The 21,239-nt window shown below is 42.4% G+C and overlaps 1 protein-coding gene across 2 annotated transcripts in view; it reads right to left on the bottom strand.

Moving 5' to 3' along the window:
- HPCAL1 (hippocalcin like 1) overlaps nt 1-21,239 on the bottom strand; it is a 131,037-nt gene that overhangs the window by 32,946 nt on the left and 76,852 nt on the right. Inside the window, exon 3 of one of the 2 annotated variants that reach the window (XM_083178544.1) lies at nt 14,467-14,534. The exons of the other annotated variant lie outside the window; for it this stretch is intronic. The gene's annotated coding sequence lies outside the window, so the exon portion shown is untranslated. The remainder of the gene's footprint in view (nt 1-14,466; nt 14,535-21,239) is intronic. 2 annotated transcript variants of the gene reach the window in all.

The raw sequence follows: 21,239 nt of genomic DNA, 5'->3' as shown, positions 1-21,239 counted from the left end.
ATAGAGAGTCTGATAGGAGGAAGGAGAGAATTCCTGAGGTAGGGAGCAGCATCTTGGGCAACATCTGGGATGGAATAATAATTGGAAGGAGAAGCGATGTAGAGCTTGTAGGAGATGGGAGGCATAGAAGGGCTTTCTGCAGTCGATGTGGGGAGGCCTAGTAGGGTTGGAGAAGATGAGCCAAGCAACAGCATTGAGGCGTGAAGAGGTGGAATCCGGGATGTCAGATTGGAGGATGTTACAGTAGCCCAATCTGGAGATAACTAATGAGTGGATGAGGGGTTTCGTAGTATCCCAGGTGAGAAAGGGTCTAATTATAGAAACATTTTCAAGATGGAAACTAAATGACTGCAAAAGGTTCTGAATGTGTGGATTGAGGATTCCATGACAACTCCTAGACAGCACCCTTGCGGCTATAGGAGATGGTTGTGTTTTCAATGGAGAATGAGATTGTGGGAATTTGGTTACACGGGAGGGTGGGAAGATGATCAGCTAAATCTTAGACATTTTAAGTGTAAGAAAGTACTGGGACATCAAGGACAAAAGATAGCAGAGACAAACAAGGATAAGCTCACCTTGGGAGGGGGGGGCAGGTGTCATGAACGGAGACAGACTGAATGGCCAGAGTGGTAGGAGGACATCTAGGATAGGGCAATGGCCCATAGACTTTGTAGCAAGGAAGTAATTGCAAACATTCATGAGGGCAGTTTTAGTGGAGAGGATTGAAGGCCGTTATACCTTCAGGATTTTTTTCTGCCTTGAGCACATTTGTTGCAATTACATGAACTTGCAGTACTTGGAGGGAGATGTATCAAACCTTCTAAAGACGACAAGTGGAGAAAGTATTCTTTAAAACAATCTGGTTCTAGCAATCATTTATGTAGAACAATTAGATGTTCAGTCCGAATAATTGCTATGGAAAACTCTACTTAACCTTTGGGAAAAGTTTGACAAATCTTCCCTTAGTTTACACTTGCACACCCAAGCTCAGCCTTTGCACGCACGAACACACATTTGGACAAGGTTGTTGGGAGTAAGCACACCATGAATCTTACATACTGTATGTCCAACTGGAAGAGTTGTTCAAAGTTTTAGGATGAAGCTTTCCTACAGTATATAACAAATATGGAAAACCATGGGGCCCAGAATGGAGAGCGGCAATGTGGCTTGTACAAGGTATTGGTAACAAAACTGGGCATCACTGAAAGTCTTGCACTGGTCACTTAGATCATCTATGCCCACAAAACAATGTGCTGTAATGTACATCAAACAACGCACTTCCTAAACTCTAGTAGACCTTGTTTCTGTATGGTGCAGCACCCAACTCCGCATATCAGTCTGCACAAATTTCCTTCCCTGTATTTTATCATCCTGTTCGCTATAAACATATCCCAGGCCACTGGTGCCTGACTGACTTTTCAGAAGGCAACTGTTAAAAAACAAAAACCGCCCCCAATGAGTAGTATGGGGCTGCTTGTTTAGCAGTTTCATTGTGACCCAAGACCCGTCATTCCAACTGCCTACCTTACCCATGGAATATAAACTGGAGTCTAAAAACCCCCAAAAATTCACAATGTTCAACAATCTAGGAGTTCATGTTTATTAAACTTTTTTATTATGAATATTATCTCCATAATAGTCATCTTGAAGAATACAGTTTAATAGAAATTATTTTCTGGAGAGAATATTACATTGGTGGGAGAGACCGATGAAGCAGTTTCACAGATTTTGTGTTCAAAAACACACACAACAAAAAAACCCAGTACCTGTAACGGACTTCAGTCCACTAAATGTAAGTAATGCAAGTAATTCAATAGCGGAGGTCATTCAATTGTTACCTCATCCTTCATTGTTGAGACACCACCTGAAGATGTGACAGTCACAAATGGAGGGTCCACTGTTTATATTACCCCTGGCAATTATAACTGAAAATACAGCAGCTACTGGAGGTCAACCTTTTTTTTTTTTATTATACATTCTTAGCCAATATCAAGACCTCTACTGATTAAAAATAATTAAATGAAATTTTTTTGTTTTAGAATATTAAAAACTTCGTAAGATACAAAACCATAATACGAAAAGTGTCGATAGTGAGGTCAGGGTGCCGTCGGCCTACCTTAATACTAGCCACCCATCCCTAATTTCTAATGAGTAGGGGTGACTAGAGGGTACAGATTGCCAGAGAATGCAGGAATAGTGCAACCACACCCCCTTGAGATTCTGCAATCAATACCACTTACTATGTATATTGAATTCGCTTGCAATGTTGGATTCAGCCGCCTGCTCCGAGCAGGAAACGACCCACCTGCAACCCCAGGGGAACATCCAGCGTTTTCATGGGGACACCCACAAAACGCTGCCCACCACCATTCCTGCGAATGCCTCAGCAAGTGTGATTCTGACAGAGGGCGTTTGCACAGGTGATTTGCACCTTCCCATCTTCACGCATGCGCAGACCCCCCTCCCCTCCCCCATCGAAAACAGGACCGAATTTGGTCTGAATCAGCCTCAATGCACAATCAAATACACCTATGATAGCTGCAAATAAGCGATTCCAGTTCTCATACATCAGGGATCAGTTTATAATGGGGTAAAGTCTCTACATTATTTAGGAGTAAAAGCACCTGTTCTGTACAGGGGGCCAGTCTGGCAAGTTCGGCATGGAAGCTATCCTGCGAGACCCGCAGATGGTAAGCCTGGCCAGGAGAAGTCTCCTTAAGCTGCACATTAACCTTTTCCATAACGTCTCCCTGCTTGTAGAATGCCAGCTCTGCAAGCTTGTTTGCACGCTTGCCTACTGAACAAACGTGTACTGGAGGGAAACAATAAACAAACAATCCTTTGCGCTAAAACCCAATTACAGATTTCGAAGGACATTTTATAAAATCATTTTTAATCAAAGTAGGTTTACTTTTAAAAACATTAATTGTACCTTCAGAGAAAATGATCTCTCCTTGAAAAGTAAACCAGCTGTATATTTTACATACTGTAACCTTCCATGCCAGTATGTCAGGAGCCTCACAGAGTACTGTTGGGGGACATTGCTCTTACCACTATTTATTTATTATTTATTTATTATCAGTTTCTTATATAGCGCACACAGATTCCGCAGCGCTTTACAAAGCATAATTAGGAGCAAAAACACATATCAAATTACAGTACAAGACAGTTTAGGACAAGTACATGGTAAAAATGGATAGTTGCATCAGGGGACAGGACACTGAAGCAATCATCAGGGTGGCAGAGGTTTATATATTCTAAGAAAGGCACAAGAGGAGAGAGGGCCCTGCTCGTGAGAGCTTACATTCTAAAAGGGGAGGGTTAGACAGACAGGGGTGACACAGAAGGGAAAGAAGTGAGCATAAACAGTAGTTTAGGATGAGAGATGGTCAGGTTTTATGCTGGAGGGTGGGAAGAGGTCAACTTAGTCTTTGATATTTTAAGTCTAAAAAAGCGCTGGGTCATCCAAGAGTAGATAGCAGAGAGACAGTAGGAGATATGAGTGAGGATAGAGGGAGAGAGATCAGGAAAGGAGCAGTATATTTTAGTATTATCAGCATCGAGGTGATAGTGGAAGTTAAGTGAGCAAATAAGCTCACCCAGGGAGGACATATAGAGATAGAGAAGAAGAGGACCAAGAATAAAATGATGGGGGACACCTACTATCAATGGAAGAGCAGAAGTGGTGAAGTCATTAGAGGTACAGCTGTGCATTTTCAAAACAGACAGTGCAAATACAAGCATTAACAGTGATATTCAAAGTTTTAGCAGTTGCAGAAATAGTGATAAGTTGGATGAACATACAGATAGCCAGGAGTAGTATGTTGTGAGTATGAAGTGAGCTCACTCAAAGCAGTCCCTTGGTTTTCTGAGTTGCTGTAGTTTCTGTTTTTCTGAATAACTTTGATATCAAGATGTTAAGTTGGTTGGCAGTTTCTGTCCAGTTTAAGTCCAGAATAAGTCCAATCTTTAATCTATGTAACTTTTTCCCTACTTAAAAATCTTCCTACTTTAAAAACTGACAAAATATCAATAGTCAGCTTTCAATAGTCAGCCAGGCTGTGTCAGCCTAGTATTCTCACTAAATACTAAAAGCTGTTTCTAAGTTAATTGATTAAGACCCCACCCAGCCAGAGCCCCTCTCCCACTAGCAATAAAACTAAGATAAACAAATGGTAAAAGGTTACATACCATCCCAGCCACTAATACATTCTAACTCACTTTAATTCTTAATACAATTGCACAAATACCTATAAGAATGCAATATGCAGGCAGAGTGATGGTGACTCAATACTGGCAATGGCATATAAGGTTAAATACCTATAAGAATGCAATATGCAGGCAGAGTGATGGTGACTCAATACTGGCAATGGCATATAAGGTTAAATACCTATAAGAATGCAATATGCAGGCAGAGTGATGGTGACTCAATACTGGCAATGGCATATAAGGTTAAATACCTATAAGAATGCAATATGCAGGCAGAGTGATGGTGACTCAATACTGGCAATGGCATATAAGGTTAAATACCTATAAGAATGCAATATGCAGGCAGAGTGATGGTGACTCAATACTGGCAATGGCATATAAGGTTAAATACCTATAAGAATGCAATATGCAGGCAGAGTGATGGTGACTCAATACTGGCAATGGCATATAAGGTTAAATACCTATAAGAATGCAATATGCAGGCAGAGTGATGGTGACTCAATACTGGCAATGGCATATAAGGTTAAATACCTATAAGAATGCAATATGCAGGCAGAGTGATGGTGACTCAATACTGGCAATGGCATATAAGGTTAAATACCTGTAATGAGATGAATAAGAAGAAGACAGGCGTTACATCACAGTCGTTCCAGAATAAGTCCAATCTTTAATCTATGTAACTTTTTCCCTACTTAAAAATCTTCCTACTTTAAAAACTGACAAAATATCAATAGTCAGCTTTCAATAGTCAGCCAGGCTGTGTCAGCCTAGTATTCTCACTAAATATTTAAACTATTTAAATCTCTATGGGTACAATTTAAATAGTTTTCCCCATGGCTACCACTAAATGTCATTCCACAATTGCTGCTCCGTTCCGGCACAAATAGCTGTAGCGAAACATTTCAGCGCACAGTCCCCCAAGGTGGCAAGATAAAGTGAATGGATTCATCATGGGAATACTCTCTATGGTATTGGGCAATGCAAAATAGCAGATTCCCATCACACTGAATGGATGGACGTTTGAATGCATTTCATGCAATAGTAGATATACCTCAGAATTTGATTTTCAGGTTTTCTATATACACAACAGATTGAGGCAAAAGTTTACATGTGCCAAAATGGCCACAATATGGCTGCCACCACTGTGTATGGCTTGGTTGAGTTATAGATAATTTCATAGTCAGAATTGCAGGCTTTGCAAAGAGAGGCCAAGAGGAAATGAGATACAAGGGGCATGTCCGCTGGGAATAACAGAGCATTTATTTTAAGTAGTAAAACATTTCCTTCAAACAATAGGCTTCAAAAGAATGCCTGAAAATGTATTTACAGACCAAATATTTAACCCAGCACCAACAGTGTATAAATGAAGGGGACAGATTTAAAACCCCATCCCCACCCCAAATCACCTTTACACTGTGAGAGCGGCTGGTTACACTGAAACGTCTTCCTCTATAAATGTTTGAACTGTGATGCACAGTGTGAAGAGAATGATATTGTATGTAGCTGCTGCTCTCTGTATATTTCTTACATAGACATTAGTAGCAGCTAAAATGGGAATAAAGAAACTCCTAGAACATCCAGAGAAGCGTACACTACCTTTATGCAAGCATCACTGCCATTTACAGGTGCTATAACATGTAACTTTTACAGACAAAAAAATACAGTTTCTCTATAGATCAGTTAGGATAGTATCATGGTCTATCCCCTTCCCTGACCCCTACCCCCCTTGGCCGCATCCCAATCTAAATGCCTATGACAAGAATACACCGCGGACTCAACTGACCAGTATAATACACAACCCCACCATGAGTCTGACTTCCCATAACAAATACAGTCCTCAGCCAACAGGCACATTACATTCATTAATGTAAAATGTAGGCAGGAAGAGGGAGAATAAAAATAGGTGGCGAGCGCAGCTTGCCACCATGCCCGCAAGGGGCTTCATTGCGCTCCCCACGCTGTGCAGTTGGGATTCAGACGTCTGACTAATGACTGTCGGAATCCCGACTGTCGGGCGAATATACCACATCGGCAGGAAAATAACTAAATAAATAAATTACTCAACTCTTCAGTGATAAAAGATTAACACTATGGGTGTGTGTGTGTGTGTACCTCCAAACCACCAGTAATTTGGAGGTATTTTCAGTGACTTTAAAAAATATATATATATTATTGAAAGAAATACTTATATTAACATTTGTGATGCATAAACTATTGAAAAAGGTTGGCTTTGGGGTAATTCGGGGCCATTATTTTTTATTGCCACACGTTGCAATTATTCAATTTAGGCCAATTGAAAACTTCCAAATAACTTAACTTTCTAACTAATCAATACATGTGGGGGCGGGGCCACGTTTCCAAAAGAAACACTCTAATTTACTGTGAAAAAGAATGTGAGTTTGTAACTTGATTGCAAATTCACATTTCTTAAATGACCAAACATGTACCTAACTGAATACACCCCCCGCCCCCAAAGTGTACGTACAGTAGCTTAACCGGTACTCTTTACTTAGTTGGGCGCCCATCGCGGTGATCGCGGGCATCGCGGCCAGTACATTAACAGCCGCGACGCCCGCGATTTCCCATAGGGTTCAATGTTAAATTTAGTGCTGCCCGCGATTTTACATTCAATGCTTCAATGGCCGCGATTTGGCCATAGGAATCAATGTTAAATGGGCTACAGAGCCCAAATAGGCACAATTAACACTTAAATTCCCCCCAAATTTGTAACGCCACCCAACGATCCACGCCAACCCGAAGCGTGGCGAGCACAGCGAGCCCGCGAGGGGCGGCGTGACGCGTCCTCCGACCTTTTCATACCCCCACTATCCACGTCGGCGTTGAGTTGAGAATAGAATAGTGTGGCGAGCGCAGCGAGCCACCGAGCCCGAAGCGTGGCGAGCGGACGTGGATACCTGTGAAGCCCGCGTAGGGCCACGTTTGCCTGTGAAGGTATCCGCGTGCGCTCGCCACGCTTCGGGCTCGGTGGCTCGCTGCGCTCGCCACACTACTCTATTCTCAACTCCACGCCGACGTGGATAGTGGGGGTATGAAAAGGTCGGAGGACGCGTGCCGCCGCCCCTCGCGGGCTCGCTGCGCTCGCCACGCTTCGGGTTGGCGTGGATCGTGGGGTGGCGTTACAAATTTGGGGGGACATTTAAGTGTTAATTGTGCCTATTTGGGCTCTGTAGCCCATTTAACATTGATTCCTAAGGCCAAATCGCGGCCATTGAAGCATTGAATGTAAAATCGCGGGCAGCACTAAATTTAACATTGAACCCTATGGGAAATCGCGGTGATCGCGGGCATCGCGTCGCGGCCGTTAATGTACTGGCCGCGATTTCTTTACCCACGACGCCCGCGATGGAGATCGTGGGCGCCGTGATAGGTAAGGAGTACCGCTTAACCTATTGCAATAAGCAGGATTTTACGGACCACCAGCCAATCTGTCTCTTAAACTTCAAATTATATATAGAGAGCCTTTCAAACAGTGCACATCTCCAGAAGGCGAGAACTGCATTCCGAATAATCCTAGACTTTGTACGTAGTATATTTGTTCATTTTTTTAATCCAGCATTGACAGAGCACTCTATTTGAAATTCCCCCAGATCTTAGAATAACGGTCCAACGGGTCCTTTTCAAAAAAGCATGGAGCGGTCAAACAATTCTTTCATCTTCTGAAGGTGTAACAATGAGACAATTAAGAGGAATCTGCGTTGACACCACAATTGAAAGAAACATTCTGAAGTGTTAGCGTATCTCTGAATTCTTACAATAACCTAAGCAAAATCGCTCTATTGTTGACACAGTCCACTAGCAAAAGTCGTTGGATTTAATAGTTGCGTCATCTGCGAACCCCTGATGAAGTCCCATGTAGGGACGAAACACGTTGGGAACACTCGTTTGCTATTCTGAAATATACATAATACATCATTGTACCTTTTAACAGTCTGGAAAATCCACCTACATTGTGTGGAATAAGAGACTTTTTTAATAAATGTTTATGAATTTTGGACCTTATTTTGCTTGTTTTACAATTTACCACAAGGCTATATTGATCTTATCACTAAGGTCATCAAAAGGGCGCCATCTCTCTCTCTATTTATACATATATATATACACACACACACACACACACACACACACACACACACACACACACACACAAGGAATTGATGCATAAATGGTTACAACCTGCTGCAATTACCCCCAAAAATAAACAAAATTAAAAATAGTCAAGGCCATTACTACATACAGCATCTACTTATATAAGTATTGACTCAGAAAGTGCCAGGCACCGGGATACAGGAAGGAAGATGAAACTGACACAAGGCAAGGATGAAAATACACTTCCTGCTGCTCCTATGAAAGATAAACACATTTGTGTTACCCCACTGCTCAGCTACACTTCTTTCAGTATAAGGACTTAACAAGCATTCCTAGACGGGAGGCCAAGGGTCAGTAGAACTACTGAGTCACAGAAAAAAAAAAAAACGCAAAGAGCACAGACTCTGAACTGTGAAGTAGTGGAATAGTGTTCTGTAGAGCGGCATATCGTGCTTCTCTGGCAGTCCGAGAAGTGAGATATCAAGATATCAATATTAAACCCAAGCAGCAGCAGCAATATACAGTATCAGGGGTGTCAAACCCTTAAACAATGGTATATAGAAATAGGAGTGGTTTGCTGCGCTCTTGAATAGATTAATAAGTATTAAGATGTAAAACTTAATAAAAACAAATTTGACAATAGAAAATAGCATGCTAATATATTTGCAAACATAATAATAATAATAATAATAATAATAATCACAAAAAGTCAAATTATAAAGGTGCATGGATTGAGAATGTCATAGTCACCCATGACCTCTGATCCTTAGTTGTCCGGTATTGGTATTAGTCCCAGTGATAGGAGGAATCCTCCAAATACGTTTTTGGGTGGGTTGCAGAATACCTCAATGTTGCTGGCGAGGTGGCAGTTCGCTGCATGGTGGCAGCAGGCTGGATATACCTATCTCCCTTGAACCAGTTGACAGAAATGAGACTAATGGCATCTGCCGTAGTTGTTTATTAGGCATATATAGAGATCATCCGCATGAGGCTCCCAAATATACTGTAGCTGGGGGTTTGGACGGCAGTGGGATCAGGGTCTCTGGGTGAATGAAAGTGTGGATATGCACCGCTCGGACGCGGTTTGCGATGTACACGCTGACTTTTTGGATTTTATTTTTAGGTTTGCAAATGTATTTATTTATTACAAGTTTCTTATATAGCGCACACATATTCCGCAGCGCTGTACAGAGAATATTTGAACATTCACATCAGTCCCTGCCCCAGTGGAGCTTACAATCTATATTCCCTACCACATGTACACACAGACATTCTAGGGTTAATTTGTTGGGAGCCAATTAGGCTACCGGTATATCTGTGGATTGTGGGAGGAAACCAAAGTACCTGGAGGCAACCCACGTAAGTACGGGGAGAATATGCACAAATTCCGCACAGTTAGGGCCATGCTGGGTATTGAACCCGTGACCTCAGTGCTGTGAGGCAGTAATGCTAGCCATTACACTGTCTGTGCTGCCCATAATATATTAGCATGCTAATTTCTATTGTAAAATTTGTTTTTTTATTACTAAATACTTATTAATTTATTTAGGAGCACAGCAAACCACTCCTGTTTCTATAAGTCAGATGGGAGAGTCTGGCTTTGGTGGTGGTGGGATAATGAAGTGGGGCAGGCCCTTTTCCCCAGTGATGTGCAATCTTAATGCTTCAACATACCAAGACATTTTAAACAATGCTATGCTTTCAATTTTGTGACAACAGTTTAGGGGAAGGCCCTTTACTATTCCAACAGGACTGTGCCCCAGTGCACAGAACCGGAACGATAAAAGACATGTATTAAAGAGTTTGATGTAGAGGAACACGAGTAGCCCAGGGCTGAACACATTTCTTTAAAATCTAGGAGCCAGACAAACTAAAAGTTGGTGACAGTGCCGAAGGCACGCACCAAAATGTACACACACCATAATGCCCATTACATATACCACATGATGTAATGACCAAACTATGTTCGGCTGGCATGTGTCTAGTGAAGTTCTACTCTAGTGTTATCGAGAGTGTTCTCACCAACGGTGTTCTAGTATGGTTTGGCTCCTGCTCTGCTGCTGACCACAAATCTCTTCAGAGAGTGGAATCACTGGCAGGAAAAATAATTGGGGTTGCCTTACCAAGTATTCAACATGAATCTGGAAATTGGCTCCTTTCAAAGGCAAACAGTATTTTGATGGATCCTTGGAACCCTAGTGGAGAACTGTTCTCTTTATTACCATCTAACAAGAGATACCGTTCAATCCTGTGCAGAACAAGACGGTTTAGAGAGTTTCTTCCCGGTGGCAATACATACTCTGAATAACTAGTGGGAAATAGTTGGATTTAAGCACGATCCTGTATTCTATCTCTCACGATCCAATCTCTCCTCCCCCAACCTATCCCCATCACTCCTGTCCAAGGTCTCCGAAGGCCATCTCAGCCTGGATGACCCAACGCTTCCTGAAACTAAACATGGCTAAAACTGAACTTCTAATCTTCCTACCCCTGAACATCCCCTCTTCTCCCATCTCAATCAGCATTGGTGAAACCGAGATCACCTCCACCGACCAAACGCGCTGCCTCGGTGTCATCGACTCCTGCCTCTCTTTCACCCCCCACATTCGTGCTCTCTCACAGGGCAGTATTCAATGAGAAAAATTCTCCGTGTTTTATGGAGAATTTGTGCTTTGTTCGCCTTGGACGGAGCATTTTGCTCTCCAAAATCGAGCAACCCTATTCAATGTGAAATATTCTCCGTCTTTCTAAGTGATTTTCTCCGTCTCTCTCCGTGTAGAAATTCTCCATCTTTTGATGGAGATCTGGAATGTGAACTTTTAAACTAAAAGGTTTTTTTTTTTAATTTTGGTGTAAAAAAAAAAAATCAGGTTTTTTTTTCTGTGAAGGGGCATGTTATTTTTATTGATGTGCTTATAGCACATGAATATATATTTAATTTAAAAAAAATATATTTTTTTAAATTTTTTTTTTTTTTTTTACACAGTGCAGCCAGCAGGGGGCCGGAGCGCTCGAGCCGCTCATTAGATATTCATATATTCACTGCACCCGATCGTTAATATGCACGATCGGGTGCAGTGAATACTGGGTCCCCCGCTGGCTATAGGGGGGGGGGGGGGCAGCCTGTGCTGCCTGGGTCCAGGGGAGCCCACCTCCCCTCCACATTCCTCTGGAGCAGCCAGGGAGACTTTAATCTCTCTGGCTGCTTCCGTCCCCCGGCTCCCTGAAAGCTCCCTGCCGCGGACGCTCATCCGCTGCAGGGGTTAAGACTCGCCGCGAGTGGCGGCAAGTCTTAAATACATTGAATAGTGGGAGCAGGAGGCTCCGGAACAGGGAGAATCTCCGTTAAAACACGGAGAGTGCATGGAGAGCGAAATAAAACGCTCTCCATGCACGGAGAACTTTCTCATTGAATACTGCCCACAGTCTTGCCGCTTTCACCTACGCAACATCTCACGCATCAGACCATTCCTCTCCACTGACGCGACCAAAATTCTCATTCACTCTTGTCATCTCCCGCCTTGACTACTGCAACATCCTTCTCTCTGGGCTACCTCTCACCCGCCTCGCACCTCTCCAAACCATTCTTAACGCTGCTGCTAGGCTCATCTTCCTCTCCCGCCGCTCTACCTCCGCCTCCCCCTCTGTCTATCTCTTCACTGGCTCCCCATTCCTTTCCGAGTTCTCTTTAAACTCCTCACCACCACCTACAAGGCTCTCTCCTCCTCCACCGCTCCTTACCTCTCTTCACTGATCTCTATCCACACTCCCTCCCGTCTTCTTCGCTCCATCGCTGACCGCCGACTGACCTCTCACCTAATCACCTCCTCCCACTCCCGTGTCCAAGACTTCTCTCGTATTGCCCCCCTGCACTGGAACAACCTCCCGCCACCCATCAGGCTTTCTGATTCCCTTACCTCCTTCAAGCGCTCCCTCAAAACCCACTTTTTTCGACTAGCCTATCCCTTCTCCTAACCTCTTTTGATCCTCCTATCCTGCCTCCGTTCCTACTTATCCTGTAGTTTTTCGTTCGTCCACCCACCTATTTTTAGTATGTTAACTCTTATGAGTAGGGTCCTCCTTCCTCACGTACTCACCCTACCTCTTTACCTCACCTGTCCTCCTGTCCTGTTCTTCCCTTCCTCTACTTCATCTTCAGTCTCCTCGACAATTTTGACACCTACTTCTGAACTGATGCTGATTTTATTTCTACCAGCTATACCCCTATTTATACTGTATTTTTCAACACACCCTGTACGTTACCTTGTCATTTGTTTGCTATGTACGGCGCTGCGGACACTTTGCGGCGCCTTATAAATAAAACAACTACTACTACTACTACTATTCTGATGTCGCTTCCTTTTATTTGTTTTTTTATACTGTACTGTTCACATTTGAATTTCGTTAAGTGTTCCATGCATGTGATAAAATATATTGTTCTTTCTATACCAAACATCATAATACTCATTACACACACTGTAATGCCTATTACATATAATACCACACTCCGCAGTTACATATTTTGTCACACAAGTTCCGTTTACCTACATGCTTGTTGCTATGGGTTTCATGCCCGATGCCAGGGGTTAAACATGCTCTGAGGGGGTCGTCAGGGGCAGGAGGATCACAGCACTGTAGGAGGGTGGCTGGATGTTCGGCAGACTAGAGCCGTGGCTTCCCAATACAGAGGCCGCGGCTTTACTGCAACGTGTATAGAACTAGAGGGGGAGTGGATTTAAAATAGCTGGCCGCCGCACACATTAATACTTGCATTTAGCAGGCGCCTTGTCATTAACTGCTGCACAGAGGAGGACGATTGGCAAGAACACAGCAGGAGGGTGTGGCTGGGGCCACGCTGACATCCACGGCTTCCCGCTGTGGGGGGGGGTTTGGGGATGACAAGACAACTATTCGCAGCTATGTGGCTTCCTCAGACAAGAGCTGAGACACACTGCCGATGCATCCATCTACTCGAGCTCTGAAGTAGCCCACACAGAGCCTTGAAACACCTTCGGGATAAACTGGAATGGAAATTGAAAGCCAAGCCTTCTCATCAAACATCTGTGCCTGACCTCAAATGCTCTACAGCAGGGGTGGGGAACCTTCAGCCGGGGTGGGGAACCTTCAGCCCTCCAGCTGTTGAACTACACATCCCAGCATGCCCTGATACAGCTTTGCTATTTGGTCATACTACAACTGTTGGAGGGCATGCTGGGATGTGCAGTTCAAAAACAGCCGAAGGTTCCCCATCCCTGTTCTACAGTATACATGAGCATAAATTCCCACAGAAACACTCCAAAATCTTGTGGAAAGCCTTCCAATAAGAGTGGAAGCTGTTACATTAAAATATGAAGTTGGTCCCCAGCTGTATAGGTCATTACAGTCCCTGTCGATGTAACAGTCAGGTGTCTGAATAAAAATTATGTCCATATACAGTAGTATATATAAATCTACAATATCTATTTTGCATGAAAATCAAACTGCCTTGCCCCGGTCACCGAAAAACCTAGTTTCAGCCCTACTGTATGTTATTAATTTTGTCACTATATAAAACTCCAATTAATTTTAATTGGTATCATTGTCATGATATTTGCATGTTATATTGAGACCATCCGGGTACATCACAGTAATTCCCCGCTCTAGAGAGGTCCACCAAAAGTCACTTTTGAGGAGCATTTATTTGTACCATACAGTACACACACACACACAATACTATTTGTCACAGATTGGATACAAGCTTATTACAATAGAGAGCAATATACTATACAGTATCTGCATTATTTTTTTCTTATACATCACACACTCACTATGTGCTGTATTCAATGTTGGGCTCTGTTACCGACAGCATTGAAGTTGGATCTGTTTTGTCAGAAACGGCCGCGGATTGTCGACTTTGCCACTCGGCCTGGGATTCCGACTGTTGGGGCATTCCGAAAGTCGGAATCCCGCACTGAATACTTCCCTAAGTATCCCTGATCTGAGGTGACATAATCGCTATAATCAGAAATGACTGAAGACCATTCTCGCCAGACCTTGCCTTTTATAAAGTGAGAATGCATGCGATAACATAAAATAATGAGTATTTTAGTCAAATACACATTTCCACAAATAAAACAAACCCTACTATAAAAGCAAAAATTACAAACTCACCAAGGGTTAAGGAGTGTCTGCCTCAGGAACCTTACGTGGATGTACACAAAGAAACGGCCACTTGCGTGCTGCCGGAGAGAAAGAAAAAAAATTGTATGGAATAAAACAGCATTTTAATGGACAGGAAAGGAAAACATTAACAAAAGAAAAAAAAAGGGAATTCATGTTTTTACAGTTATAAAAAGTAAATTATGATAAAATGACTCACATTGCCAATTCTTAGAAGGCTAGTTCATTTGTTAGACATATGAAATGACTCAGAGGATTCTAAGTAACTGAATACACTTTAGCAGGACATTTGGAAGCGTTCTTAGAAACACCAGTAATGTTTAAACAATTCTTATATTAGGCCTTTCATGTATGACTTCTGACAAAAAAAAAAAAATATATATATATTACAAAAATATTGAAAATGGTTATTAGTCTGCAGGGCTTATATAACATAGAAAGCTATTTTTTGAACCCTAAAAACAAAAAAGTTATTATGGAGGAACAGTATTTTAATAACTTTGCTAAAATATTGTATAATGAATTAAAAATAAATAAAAACAATGTGTGGTATGACCGCTTTTTTTATTTTAACTACATATCAATAAAGAGGCATAACAAAACAGTATTATTTCCCAGCAAGTCAAGATGACGGAGCTGCTGGGAGTCTGGCTCTGTCATGTTGACGTGTGTGTGCGTCTCTGTAGGGGTGTGTGTTCCCAAACGGAGCTCAGTCAAGCACCATCTAGTGGCCACTGGTGCACAATAGCAGTGAGGAGCAGTTTTAGGGGGTTATTCAATTCCCAATGATATTTCCGATGGGGGAAATAGCATTGGGCACCTATTCAATGCAGTCTTTCCAGACAGCATTGAAGAGGCAGATCGATAGAATGGGCAAGACTTAAAAAGCAGTGTGGAAAACGTATTTCTATCACAACGCCATTAGCGTAGTACAACCGCTCTTTACGCAATACTCAGTCGCATTTGCGTCTTATTAGCATAAATTAACGGACAAGGGCGGATGTGATACGTTAATGGTAAATTCTCATTTAATATGTTCCCTCATGTTTTTCCCTCTTGTGCGCGTGTCCCCATGGATAAACCCAAACTTTGTTTACCATTTGTTTTTGTCACAATGAGTGGCTGAGGCCGGTATAAAGGAGACAATCGCTATACTGACTCTCACCAATACCCAAGTCAATGTTATCTAATAAACTTTTGTGTAGTAAAGCCATGGCCCACATATCCTGTCCAAACCTGTTCGAAGGTTTCCCTCCCCAAGAACAAAGACAAAGAACCCAGAAGAAGATACTCATTGGACAGGCAATGGGACCGTGAACAGAAGGAAACCAATGATATCATGTCAAGTCCCCTTTCAGCACCCAATAGCATTCCAGCAGGTCCCCACTCCCCCTTACTTTAAAAAGTCTGGTACGAGGCCACGGGAGCGGGATCAATTGTGATCTTTTGTAGAACACAATCTCCGAGGCCTTGGAGATTCTCTGTGCGGTGGTGGTATCTGCTCCTTTTGATGGTAATTGCTGTTTTTATTATCTGTCTCAGTTGCGATTGTGTGTTAGCTGTAACCTGCATTGTATATCTATGTATTACTGTTCCCCTTAAAAGAATATCCATATTGTGTATATTTTCGTACTTTGCATATCCCTTTCATTTTGTTATCCCTTGTGTCTACTTTAGACAAAAAATCCATTGCCCGTAAATCTTATTACCTCAGTGTGATATCTATATTTAATCACAAGTATATCCGTGGGCGTATGCAGACACATTAGCAGCATTGGTCATAACCTAGCGCTCACGCCATGTTAAAACTTGTGTATTGATATTGGTCAAAGGTTATGAAAGGGACAAGCATCGCATAAGAAGCGACTTGGAGGTACCAGACGCATTTGAGTCTGAGCAGCTAGCGTATCGCCTCTTGCGTCTACACTGTGTAATATTTATCGTGTATGGTTAGGGTGACAAAGAGCAAAGGTGCACGATTCATTTCTTATACAGCAGGAAAAGAGTTAATAGTCTGCTGGGGGCATAACACATCTAAAATGCATCACCAGCTGCTGAGTGCGCATTAGTGCTGGACACATTATACAAATCAAGTGTAAATACTGTAGGAGGTGGTGGAGGGGAAGGAATAATTTGGAGCCAGTAATTGATCAATTTACAGTATAAAAAGTCATACCCAACATTGGGAACCTAAATTTCAGTAAAAAAAATAAAATAAAAAAAAGGCAGATATGGCTGTGAGAAAAAGGAGTACCAATGCTTCCTAGAGCAAACATCTTTTGGAAGACAAATTTGTATGCGATTATGAGAGCTGGTTCCATACCAAAGAATAAAAAATAGTAGAATTAAAAATCTATCGCAGAGTCAAGTCTTTACTATATGTTGGGGATGGGGGACCTTTGCAACAGTTTTAGCATGGTCAAATGGCAAAAAACTGTCCTGGGCATGCTGGGATGTGTAGTTCAAAAGCTGGAGGGCCAAAAGGTTCCCTATCCCCACTATTGGTCACTTTTTTGATAGTCATATTTTTAAAGTGGCAAAACCAGGACAGTTATACCTTGTAAAAATGATTGCTGCCTTAAAAGTACAGGTGGACTCAAATTTCCAGGAAGCCTACACTTCACAGGTTATTGCAGATTATTCAGAGAAAAAGGCACTTCAGCCAACTTCAAAACAAGAAACTTTTTTACTTTATTCCCCATATTTCGGCAAATCATCATCATCATCATCTATGAGGACAGATATGTCCTCATACACTCCCTTTAATATAGCACCTAATAACCAGGTACAAGCCGGTTTCTTGCCAGATGGACCCGGTAATTAGTGCGATGTGAAAGAGGTTACCGGTTATAGCCAACTGGTAGCAACACGATAATCAGAACCGGGTAAAAAGCAGAGTTGTTACCGGTTTGTTGCCGTGCTGTGAAGTGTGGGTTAAACAGGTCGTTTCCCATTCACACTATGGGAGGCGGCAGCACTTGGAGCAGCGGCAGCTCTAAGCGCTGCCTCCTCCCCCGACCACGCGTCAATGCTCTGCCGCGCCCCCTCATGACGTCAGCGAACCGGCACATGCAGGGTCGCACCAGGACTGAACAGTTCAAAAGTCCCGATGCGACCCCCCTGAATTTGCGGTCTGAAAGCAGTATAATGCTGCAGTCGTTTCACATGGTGTATTGTGGCACCGTATATGAAGACACATCACGAGATACATTGCTGTTACACTAATAGAAATGGTACTGTGGAAATGACTGCTTTACATAATAAATGTAACAAACATTCTCGCTGATCTCCACCTTGCCCCCACCCAGCTTTTCCCAGTAATCTCTGAATGGAAACAAAGTTGTGGGCGAGTACTCTACACCTTGCAGAGGCACTCTATGACATCAGTGTTACTAAAGTTATCATAAATCTCAAAAACTGTAATTAGTGAGGTGTAACTGCACAGGGGCATCAATAGTTACTTTAGAACACCTCCAGCTGCCATGTTAGGTGGTAAAAGGAACATTTTCTAAGATTTAAACCTTTATAAATATATGGACCAGCAGGCCCTTTTAAATTACCCGGGTCCAGCAGCCCGGCATTCCCGAACCAGGGTTGCTGTGCAGTGTGAGTGGGTAACCTGGGTTGAGCAACCCAGGTCCCGTTCACACTATATGCAGGAGGCAGCATCAGCTCCAAATTGCTGCTTCTCTCCCCCCCCCCCCTTCAATGACTGGCCACTGCTCTGCCCCACCCCCTTTCTGACACCAGCAACCCAAGCTTATTTCCTGGTCACTGTGGGGGACTATCATTGCAAATGCAGAGATGCCTACTTTCCGGCATCCGGAGTGGGAGTGCGGTCAGCACGATTGAGTCTTCATGGTAGCGCACTAGGGCGGAGTGAAAAAGTTGAAATTGAGATATTCAAAAATCGGCTAGTGTGGAAAAGTTGCGACTTGACCTGAATAAGAATTGTGCAAAAGCTTTTTTTCTCTAAGTCAATATCTTCTGTTCTGGGAAGACACCTAAAGTTTAGCTTTTTTCGATGAAAATAATGAAATTTATGAAGAAGCTCCGATCTAGTTATAATTATGTCAGGACGTCTTAGAGTGGTTCATTAATATACTTTAGCATAGTTAAAAAAAAATTATATAATATTATATATATATATATATATATATATATATATATATATATATATATATATATATATATATATATATATATATATATATATATATATATATATATATATATATATATATATATATGAAAAAGGGAAAAAAAGATCCCTGATAACTGACCAGTTTTCATTGTCACAATTGTGAATATTGTGTGTTTTCACCCGAAAGCGTTTTTTTTTTTTGGGAGAGGATGCTTTGTAATTGAAGTGACCAAGAAAAAAAAACTTGGGGCAAAAAAACAGTGGTAAATACCTTTTGTTTGCCATAATAGAATAGTGCACCTCTGTGTCTTCTAATGTCCAACTCTTTACTGAATGCTACAGTAAGTTCAGTAAACAATGTATTACACTCTGTTATTTAGGTGCAGTATTTTAAAACACTTTTGTTTATTGTCTTTAATTGTGGCAGTTTATTTGAAACATGAATTGGTCTGAAAAACAGTTTTGCATCCCCTATGCTTGGGCTGCATCATCGCTAGGAAAGCCATTCATCTGCTGGTAATAACAGCAGATGAACAAGCTTCGAGGATGGCTTTGCATAGCTCTGCGCTATGCAAAGCCGCCCTTTACCCACTGACGGCGCCGGGCAGTGGGAAAGCCTCTCAGTGTGTTTGCATTCTGTATGTCTTCATGGATATGTCGACATTATGAACTGTCAAACCATCCCTGGTTGAATAGTGGTCTCTTACCATTTCTTATTGGCGGCTCAGTAGACCTGTAATACTCTTGCATTCCAATGACTACTCTCCCCCAGTGTCAAATTGCGCACCTGATACGGCCTACACAGACACCGATATTTAATGCATTTTCTAAGCGACTTTGCTTAGTTTGGCAAAGTCGCTTAGAAAATGCCCCTACATCGGTGTGTGTGTGTGTGTGTGTGTAGGGGCTATAGCGACAGCAATGCGCGTCGCTGTCCAAGATTGATGAGCAGTGTCCATCAATATCGCAATCGCCAGGTCTCTTACCAGAGAACACGGGGCCAGGAGGGGCAACATTGTTCTAATGCCAGGGCAGGTTAAACAAAGCATCCCAAGCTGCTGTATATATACACAGACATATGCAGCAAGTTTTCTTCCAATTTTGAGAAGTCAAAATTGAAAGTACATATTGCACGGTGTGTGTGCACCTTTACACAGATTTTGCTGGTTCAATCTAGCCGTTTAGTGACTAAAGCTGGTCATACACTACTACGGTGCATTATGGCCATCCGATCCCCGGCATGCACATGTGATGTATAGCACTGGACCCCTGTTCCCTGCCACCGGGAGGGGGTCGGAGTTGGCGGTTGGACCATCATGCAGGTGAAATGGAGATCTTGCGCAAAACCGTATTGAATTAATACATTTGTGTCATCACCTATCATTGAACGGATTAGCGCTTACTGATATGGTGTAGGTGACATGGGAACTGTAAAGGAAATAAATTGGAAGTATAGATGCAACAAAGTTGTATCTTTTTTCCATAAACAATTGGGTTAGTTCATCTTTGCATAAGAACACATCTTCTATTGTTTAGGACTCCTGACTGATAACACAGGTGTGACAATACATGTTCAGACAAGTTCAACGTTAGAGACAGTAAACAGGTTACACGATTTGCAGGAGAAACACGGACTTGCCCGCTCCAAGCACAACACATCACAGAGGAATGACGGCCAATAAGAAAACAGTGGAAAAGTCAGATTTATTTTCTATTACTCTCAGCACGTAACAGCAGCAAACCGACCGCATCTTTTAAAAGTGGCTTTATTTGGAGCATCCTTGATAACACAGGGGAAATGGACAATACTACTTATACAGGGTCACACTTTCCGCATCATCTACCCCTTTGGAGTCCGGGTATGGATCATAGGATAGACAAGCATTAGGTCGACAGGGTCATTACATGACATTTTTTTTTCTTTTACTCGAATGTCGCACCGCATCCCCTTGCATGGCTCACTTTGCATGCCATGCTTTGGGCACACTATTTTATTCTCCCACCATAACCTAGTGGATAGTAGGGCATGAAATACCGCCTGTTGGTGCAAAAAAATAAAAAAAAATCAAAGAACCCGTGTCGACCTAGTGACCATATCCCTGGAGTCCATGTACAGATTTTATATTTCTTCACTATGGGGTTTATTCTGGTTCACTTGCAAAAGCAAATTCACTCTCTAATGGACAAAACCATGTGCACTGCAGGTGGGGCAGATGTAACGTGCAGAGAGAGTTATGCTGGGTACACACCAAAACGATTTTGGCACAATCCCATCAATCTGGATCCAATTCATACTGATTGGATGCAGATTGTGTCAAAATCGTTTGGTTGGATCCAAATCCGATCCTACCTGCTGCAGGTAGGATCTGTAAAAGATCCATTCATCTGAATACAGAGGGGATCGGATTGTATGCAAATCGGATCGTATGATTTGCATCCAATCAAAATCGTTGGTGTGTACCCAATCGCGTCTGTCGCATCGCATGCGGCCCAAAAAAAAAAAAAAAAAAATCGCATGCGATGGACGCAATTACCGCGATTTTACATAGGGAACTACGTTAAATTACCCAATTGACCCGATTTCACATAGGGAACAATGTTAAATGGCCCACAGACCCCA

This window comes from Crinia signifera, chromosome 3, assembly GCF_055691185.1.
Source record: "Crinia signifera chromosome 3, ASM5569118v1, whole genome shotgun sequence".
Taxonomy (NCBI): Eukaryota; Metazoa; Chordata; class Amphibia; order Anura; family Myobatrachidae; genus Crinia; species Crinia signifera.
The sequence above is the reverse complement of the archived record's forward strand: the minus strand, read 5'-3'. Positions and strand labels throughout refer to the sequence as shown.